Below are 9,446 nucleotides of genomic sequence, written 5' to 3' on the forward strand. Positions count from 1 at the left end.
GAGGAAAGGCATGACTATTAAAGGTTTACTCCGCTAAACAGAAGGAAACACTGTTTATTTTCTATACTCAATAATTAAGAGGAAGCTAATTGGTATGTTGATTTTAACATTATGATTTGATTATACACAATATAATTATTTAAATAAATATGTCAGATTTTGTTTTCCCTGCATCCGTCCAATTCAACGGCATTATGCAGAAGAACATGGAAATGTGTTCTGATTCTGCCTTTCAAAGGATCATCAATTGATGAGCATGATGTGGATTATCAATTAAGATTTAAAATCAATAACGGTCAATATAATGGATAAATAATAAAAACAAAATACAAGTAGCAGCTGTGATCCCCATGCTTGTGATCCTCGTTCCCCTGTGTTGACCCGCAGGGAGCCAGTAGGTGGTCCTCTGGTGGTGTACCTGTGCTGGTTTGGCCTGTAGGCTGTAAGGTGTACCACATCAGCCAGTGGGTCTCCTGGTGTACCTGTGCTGGTTTGGCCTGTAGGCTGTAAGGTGTACCACATCAGCCAGCGGGTCTCCTTCTCCACACCAGCAGCTTTGCTCTTGGTTTGGTTCCTTTTGTTTTTTTCCGTTATGCCCAATGTCCATGACCAGCATTGGCGTCAGCTCCAGACCTCAGTGTTTGAGAGAGCCTGTCTGGGCTCCAGACCTCAGTGGGTGTTGCCTGTCTCAGCTCCATACCTCAGTGGGTGTTGCCTGTCTTGGCACGCGGCCAGGCCGAATCTGTTGACAGCAAGGTAAAGCCAAGCTGACAAAATCTCAAGTTAGTTAGATTAGTTCAGATATTTAGAAAGGTTTTCTTTCTTTCGCTGTCTGGCGGTTTAGTGGTATATTTATAAATGATTCATCAATAAAACTATAAGAATTGTAATTTTGCGGATACAATTTCTGATTGGAATGCAGAAAGGTCAGCGTCACACTCCATGGTAGTGCTAGACACTAGGTCCACTCTCCATGATAGTGCTAGACACTAGCTCCATGGTAGTGCTAGCTCCATGGTAGTGCTAGACACTAGCTCCACACTCCATGGTAGTGCTAGACACTAGCTCCATGGTAGTGCTAGACACTAGCTCCATGGTAGTGCTAGACACTAGCTCCATGGTAGTGCTAGACACTAGCTCCATGCTCTAGCCACTAGAGCACCACAATTGTAAGTGCTTGCCACTTGTTTCTATGAACATCCTTACTGTACCGACAGCGATATATTGTTGTTTCTCTTTCTTCTGACAAATGTACTTATTGAAAGTCGCTTTGGATAAAAGCATCTGCTAAATGCCCTAAATGTAAATGTAATCCATACGCTTCACACACCATTGATTCAGGTTTCCCTCTTCATGTTGGTTCTTTTTTTTATTAATATGCATGAATGATGTTTTCTAATAGATACAAAGCTTAAAAGTAGAACAAGGGATGTGAAAGTTTAGGAACCTTCAGAAGGCCACAATGTGAGTTTGAGATGACTACCCGGGGAAAGAATAAAGCAGAATAATATATATATATATATATATATATATATATATATATATATATATATATAACAGAATAATACAAACTAAGAAAAGAAAATCATAATTTGGAGCAGCAGGTTCCTCCTCTCCCCAGGCGACGTCTTTCATCTTGTATATCCAAACAACTCATTTTCCCTCCTCTAATGCTGCAGAGTACCCGCACCTCTCTTATGCCATTATCGCCGTGCCTCAGGAATACTGAGCCGTCTTTTGTTATGTCTGTAATTTCCTTGAGGTCCCCCCATATCCCTTTTTTCTGGCTATCTTTGCCTTCAGATATCTGTCCCATAATTGGTCGATTTCAATCAGGGTCTCACCGTGCCCATCACCACCCATCTACGATAGATCTGGCTTTGAATGGTGTTGCGGTGGCATGAGTAGCAGTCCTGGAGCCATTATGTTTTGTGTGTAGTTTGACACGCATAGAGAGGAGAAAAAAATTAAGACATAATCCAGTCCATCTTTCATTCCATAACCTGAAGAATGTCTATTCTATTCCATTCTGTGCTATTCTAAGCTTTGTAAAAGGGTACATGTCTACAATTGAAATAACGTTATTATCTCATCATAATACAAATGTTTCAAAGGCTATATTTTCATATTGCACATCCACTCAGGGTAATTGTCTGTGTATTGATGTTTTTCAGATTGCATCATTGCCAGGGGACTCTTGCAGGATTGCTTACTAATTGCCAAACCTGATTGCCAATCTTTCCCTCAAACTTCCAACATGCCCGGCACAAGGTTTAAAGTGCTAATCTATTATTTGGAGAGCAAACCTGGGGGCGGCGGTAGGTGTGGTAGGGTTCTGCGCTGCATCGGCAAATGATGGCTTTCCAAAGTGGAGGGTGTGTGGGGGAGTACTGTAATAATGGAAGCTGATTGACTCTAAATGAAGCGCCCTGACCCTGGTGGGGAGGATTATTGATGCCTCTATGATAAGAGGGCCTACGGGGTATCTAGCAGGGGAATCCAGTGTCCAAGCGATTTGGTGGCGCTACACGCCATCAGTGTTAGTTTTGGGCACAGAAAGCAGCACAGAAGGGAAGTGGGATGTTTATGTTGATAGAAGATGCCTTAAGAAGTCTTGAAATGGCAAAATATTAATAGAAACAAAAGTGGTAGCATGGGCGTAATACAAGTCGACCAATCGTTGGATCAGTCAACAAATCAACTCCTTCAACACGTAATCATACATAGACATGAACAGCCTCTGTAGGCTCCATGACATGGTCTTCCTTGAACCTAGCTGGACATAAGATCTTTAGCTGGTGTCTCAAATAATGTATGTAATTGTAATTACGAGCAATTACGAGCATATTGAGCATGCAGTTAAAACTGTGACTGTACTGTGTCTTCGGTTGATGCAGCGCGGGCGATTACTTTTCATTGAGGGCCCCATAAGAAATTACGAATGCCTTTGAGGGCCGAGGAAATTCTGTCATGCCTTAATCTTTAGTTTGGATTATTTTGAGCATCATTAAGTCACTACAAAAGTTATGTGATTGAAATCATTTTTAATTCACCATGAACACAACAGAAATCCAGATAGTACAGTTGGTGTTTAATAATAGTACAAAATATTGAAACCTATCTGTATGTTTACAAAATAGACTGAGCTATTGATTAGGTTAACTAATAAATCCAATCAAAAAAATCTCTTCTTAATCCAGTAAACTCAAAACTCAACTACAGATATCCCGCTATTAAAAAAGTATTTATAAACTCTCTGATGTTAGTGTCCTCTCTGTCTCCGATGTCCTCACTCCTTTAAACCTTGTGTCCAACCTAAACATTTTCATGAAAACATAATACATGGAATGATCCTAATCGATTATAGCCTCCATTGGTTTCAACAACAGCTCACTGCTCGCTCTACTTTTTTTTTTTAATATTTTATTTTACATAAGTTACCAAACATACCTCTGCAAGCTCTAATAGTGCTGAGCATGTTGATGGAACGCACACAGAGCGTTGCCTTCTCTACCCTCTAACGTTCATTCTCCTTCTCTATTGTCTCTTGTAAAGTCTGGTCTTGCCTTCTCCCTCCGCTGACCATGTAAGCCTGTCAGGCCCAGACACAGGTGCTACGTTGTCAAAGCCCACACAAATGTCTTTCGTCACGCTGTTGTCGCCGTGACAATGACAAGCAACAGCCCCTCTCCCTGACAACGATTTGGACAGGTAATGTAGTTCCTCCGCACCACATTTCACGCACAGCCGACACCCAATCGAAAGCCAGGTACAGGTTTTGGAAAAGAATCCTTGGACAATCTCATCTGGGTTCTGTTGGGGTGTGTGTGTTTGTGTGTGTTTGTGCATTAGGGGGACAATTCACAAAGACACTGACCCCTGAAATGAAGGTTGAAAGGACCGGCGAGGCTTCTGCCGCCTTTACTACTTCCTGTTTACAGAAGAGGGTAAGGTCAGCGGTCACCTTGGTACAGAAAAGATATACAATTCAGCCTTGAATACCTGCTGGAATTCATTATAAATACCATACAATTGTCCACAAATCACTCTTGAGATAAAAAAAGTGTGTGTGTGTGTCAGTGGGGGGACTGATCAAAGCCAGTATTTTCGGTTTGAAGTTTGATGAAAGGGTTTCTGTGTTATTATTATTATTATTATTATTATTATTATTATTATTATTATTATTATCTGCATGTCCAGAGATGCCACATAATGAGCAAGCTCAACAAGGATGCAAATCCTTTGGCTTAGAATCCACACTAAGGCATCACAGTCTGTATTAATCAATCTTTTTTAATGGCCAATCCTGATGCGCAGGGCTAGAATCTACAGAGTCCTGCAGAAATAAACCAACTCACTTTGACTCCGATATTACCAAGTAATGGCACACACGTGAACATGCACACAAAAGGAATATTAGAATCTTCAATTGAATCCTTTTTGCAAGGTTGAATGTTACTTTATCCACTGAGGCTGGTAATGGATTACATTCATTGCACCATTCATCCATTTAGCTGCTGCACCGCATGAATTTCACTACCAGGGTTATAAAAGTGATAGAAAAAGACTCTCTACCCATGTCATCTAAAATGTGTGTGCTTCTGCTGTGTTTTTTGTTGATTATAAATGTATTCATTTCATTAATACACAGGATCAGATGTTATAATCCCTTGTGCCAAAATCCAAGGAAAACACATTCAGAAGCCCCTGCCCAAACCTTACAAGCACACTGGCCACTAAGCTACCAACCAATGGTGAAAAACACAAGACAAATGGCCCATCTAACAGCACTATGCAGTATGCAGCATTTCATTGGGATTATCAAGTGGGCACCCTCTTTCACCGATGTTTCGTTAAGTTAGGCTCACGACACCTCCTGAGGGCTTAACAATGAAACCATTGTCCTGGAGTCACCCCCCTCTATGCTGCCACCACATTGCCACATTTAATGCATCTAAATACTCTTCACTGCATCGTACCCCTAGCACTACCCCTGACCAAACAAACACGTTAGCACATTAGTCAGCTGGCTTACCTTAGCTTGCACCCCAGGAAGTATGTTTTCTCCTTACCCACAGCCATTCACATGCTCGTTCTGCTGCCACGGACATGTTACTAACCGCCTGCCTCAGAGTTCGTCCACAAATGCCCAGTTCAGACAGCAAGCTAGTAGCAGATCTAGCGTCAAACCCCTGCGCGCCAATTTCAATAGGCCTTAGTCGCGTACTCCAGCCTCACTGTGCTGCTTCTCCAGCCATTTCAGCATATTTCGCTTTCTTAAGCTCATTGGCTTCTTCAAGTCTGTCTTCCCAAGGAACTGTAAGTTCAATGAAATAAACGAATAAACTTCTCAGAGTCCGACCACAATAGCATATCCGGTCTTAGCTTAGTGCTAACTATGTGCAGAGGTACAGCCATCTGCTGATTAAGATCCGCCTTCATGTCCTCCACTACTTAGCTGCCCGGCTCTGTGCCTGCCTGTAAGTGGTCTAGCATTTTCCCCCTGACGTACAAAGTTAATTTGCCTACCCTCTTTACTAGCGGCTGATGAATTAACTTCTCTCCGTTTATCATCAACAGCCGCTGCCAAACATTTCAATACCTGGTTATGATGCCACGTATACCGCCCCTGGGAGAGACTGACCTTGCAGCCTGATAGGATATGGCAGAGGCTGCACACACAAGAACATAGTGTGCATATCTCACCCTCCTCACCACTGGGTCCTTGGACTGAGTAAGAGTAATTTCCAATCTAACCTTAGCGCACTTAAATTCTTCTGTCAGACTAGATATTGGCAACTCTACAATGCCCTTCCCATACAAGGCTACACTGCTTAGGCAGCGTGGGACTCCGAGCCATTTTCTGACAAAAGAGTTGATCATTTTTTCCATCCTTTCTACCTTTGACAGAGGAACTTCATAAACTTTCAATGGCCACATTAGCCGAGGCAATAAACCAAACTGCAGACACCACAACTTAAGCTTACCTGGCAGCCCTGACTTGTCTATTTTTGCAATACCTTGTCTAGTTTCCTGTCTCAAGTCTTCAACCTGTGACTTATCACTGAGGCTTGCATCATACCACCTTCCCAGACTCTTCACTGGCTTCTCCAGAACTGTGGGCATCACCTCTTCATTTATAGCAAACTTCTTATCTACTACCTTCCCTTTAACGATTGAGAGACTCCTTCATTCTAGCCCATTGCAGATTGCTATTTAACTTATCCAGCAACCTGCATACCTGTATATTTGTGTCTATTGTCTATTGTCAGGCCGAGCAACATAACCCTAGTTGGACGGATTGGGGACCAGTAAACACAATTGGCATTTGCAACAGAGCAGTCCAATGTTCAAACCAACCCCAATCCCACAAGCATGCTGAATGTTAAAGCATCATGCCAAAGGCTTAGAATGATCATATTTGAGAATAATTACCATACAAGAGTCCTAACAAGAATAAATAGGCGTAAATCCCTAAATTCAGAAAACACATATTTATTGACTTAATACTTTTTGACACAGTCTACAGATAAAACAAATTAAGAAATGCTGATGTAGTTTTATTAAGCATGGAAGAGGGTAGTCTTTCGAAACTCAACATAATTAAAACTTCCCAACATTGAAATTAAAGCCTACATGTTCAATAAACAAACTAACGTTCATCATCACGACGTAAGCATAATTGGCCTTAAAGACGTCACTTAAGAGAGGCATAAACACAGATGTAGGAGCCTATACCGACTACAGCTACTTATACCATGTGTTAGAAAAGTATCAAATGATTGTTTTGTATTATTGATCATACATCTGGCAAAGCTGAACCCCACCGAAATGTAAACAAAAAAATGTGCAACACAGAACACACTGAAATAACACACACGAATGGCTGTGTTGCAGAGCGCTAGGAGCCAAGACTTGATACTAAAGGCACATGCAGCACAGATACATAGGCTGGACATTAAGGTGCAGTACATAACAACACAACAGCTCCACCAAAACATATAATATGAAAAGAGTACTGCCACAGTGAATAAGATTACACAGGCTTCATCAGAATATGTAAAGAGCACCGCATAGCCACAGTGCATATCAAATTATCGTCATCAGAACAGGAAAAAGCCCGCTGTACAGCCACATGCATATGACAGTAGAGCACTGCAAAACGACAGTGCGTCTTACAAAAGCTTCATCCGTATGTTAAAAGGGCAATGTACAGCCATAGTGCATCTGTAGCTCTGTCCGCTACATCACCAGACTCCCCTGGCAAAGCGGTTCTTTTCTAGATGGATTTTACTGACAATGTGGCTCACACAAAGCATTGTCTGGCTGGGCAAATAATCCAATTATCTTCTTTGATACAGCATCCTTTCAACACCATCTTGTTTCACCTATCAGTGAAATCCTTCTACAACACTGCAATTGTGTTGTTATGTCTTGTGTTGAATCTATTTCTTCTGAATACATTCAAGCCTGGAGGTCATATTTTCGAAATGAATGTCCTAAATGAACCTCTTCCCTTTCCTGCCTTGCTTTGCTCAATACACTCGTGTACACACCGCTGTAAAGGACAGCAGTATTTAAAGGGCATATTTACGAGAAGGAAAATTATTTCCAGAAAGTTTCCATGATCAACTGACATGTCAGCTAATGAGTGTGCAGCCTCAGATGTTTTACCCCGATAGCTGAGTGCACGCTTGCCAGTTGATTTATTTTTTGGTCATCGCTTGCCAACTTGTTCCTCGATGCTGGACTGACATTTAATTTGAACGTGGCAAACTTTTGATATCTGACTCTGTTGTCGGCATGCATGCTAATGTTAGCTGAAGAAGCACTGCTAACTAAGGTGACTCTAGCTGCGGAGGCCACAGAGGTTAGCTTTCACCCTCAGCCAGAAGAGCTGTCTTAGATTTTTCACTTTCCTCTCCCCACCCCCTTGGTCGTTTGGTGCCCTGATTAATTTTGTTTTAGCCTGGCGAGGCTGCATCATACCAGTTTATATATATTTATATTTAGACCAGCCAAAGCGGCCCATAGTAGAGTGACCCTTCTGGCATTCACCCAATTGCCAGATGGCCATTCCGTCACTAGTTGGTGTCTCTATTCTGACATCAGGGAAGACATGGTGAAATTGGATTTTCTCTATTCAGAAGTTAGTTATTTTCCTTTGAGGGTGTATTTAAAGTTTAATGAAAAAATTATTGTCCCATCAACATCACATTACTTACATTTACTTCTAGTAAAGAACATGAAAAACATTTCACTGTAAACTTTTTTGCTCTCTCCACTTTATTGTGAAAAGCATGCTTGCACTGTGACACTTGAAGCGCTGTATTGCCTGGAGAGGTCAGATATTAAAAGGCATTTACAGATAGAGGAGACGGATAGAGCAGAAAACCTGCATGGCACACCAGGCTTGAGATACAACAATGGCCTGTGTTCCCATGCATTAACTGCCATAGCCACACGCTCAAGGCTTGCTTGCTTTCATAGACTGCGTCTCCTTTTGGCTATCCACTATCTGAATTATTAAAATGAATTATTAATCATTCCCTTAATTAAAGTAAATAATAATAGTATGAGATAATGAATAATATAATAAGCAAACTGACTGCAGGGTTTGAGGGTGTTTTTTTTTTCATTGTGGGGCTGTGTAATCTTCCCCAAAACTTTGCACTTCTGCAAATATTTGAGCATTTTATACTCCAGGGCCATTCTTAGTGGAATATTATATTATATATTTTTAAACCTTTTTCTAGTTTTATGCTAACCGAGGCTGATTACAAACGTACAACACATTTTAATGAAAACCTTTTAATTGAGTTTAGTTCAGATGTTTATTCAACGGAAAGAAAAGAGGATGTATTTCCTCCTCTCCCTTGATCATTTGTACATTTGTCTCGGAAGACAACCATGTGGTGCTGTCTTTGCATTGCTGTTGTCATTTTTAATATGATTAATACTATAAAACATTTGATAATGTAATTGCTCACACATTCACAACATGAAATGGGTCAGTTAGAGTGCTAATTTAAGATGGACAATACAATCTTCAGGTGGTACGTCAGCTGCCAGTAATAGATGCAGACTAAAGTAAACTATAAAATGCATTTCCTGCAGAAAATGCGGTGAGTGCTGTAGTGCAAAGTGAGGTTAATTTTTTCAAAGTTTAAGACATTTAAATGGCTTAAATCAAGTTAAGGGATTTAAACAGTCTAAATGGAATAAACAATGTAAACACACCATTTGAAAAAATGTAAAATGGTTGGAAACAAATAAAGTGAAGAGTTAAACAAATAGCTAAAGTGATAAAGTTTGAATACATTTGGGATAAAATATAGAATAGCTTAAATGTTCTGAAAGGTTTTAAATGGTTGAATCAAGTCAGTGTAACAGTCAAGTAAGTGTGTGTGTGTGTGTGTGTGTGTGTGTGTGTGTGTTGGTGGGTC

This window comes from Micromesistius poutassou (genome assembly GCF_964030765.1).
Source record: "Micromesistius poutassou genome assembly, chromosome: 23".
Classification (NCBI taxonomy): Eukaryota; Metazoa; Chordata; class Actinopteri; order Gadiformes; family Gadidae; genus Micromesistius; species Micromesistius poutassou.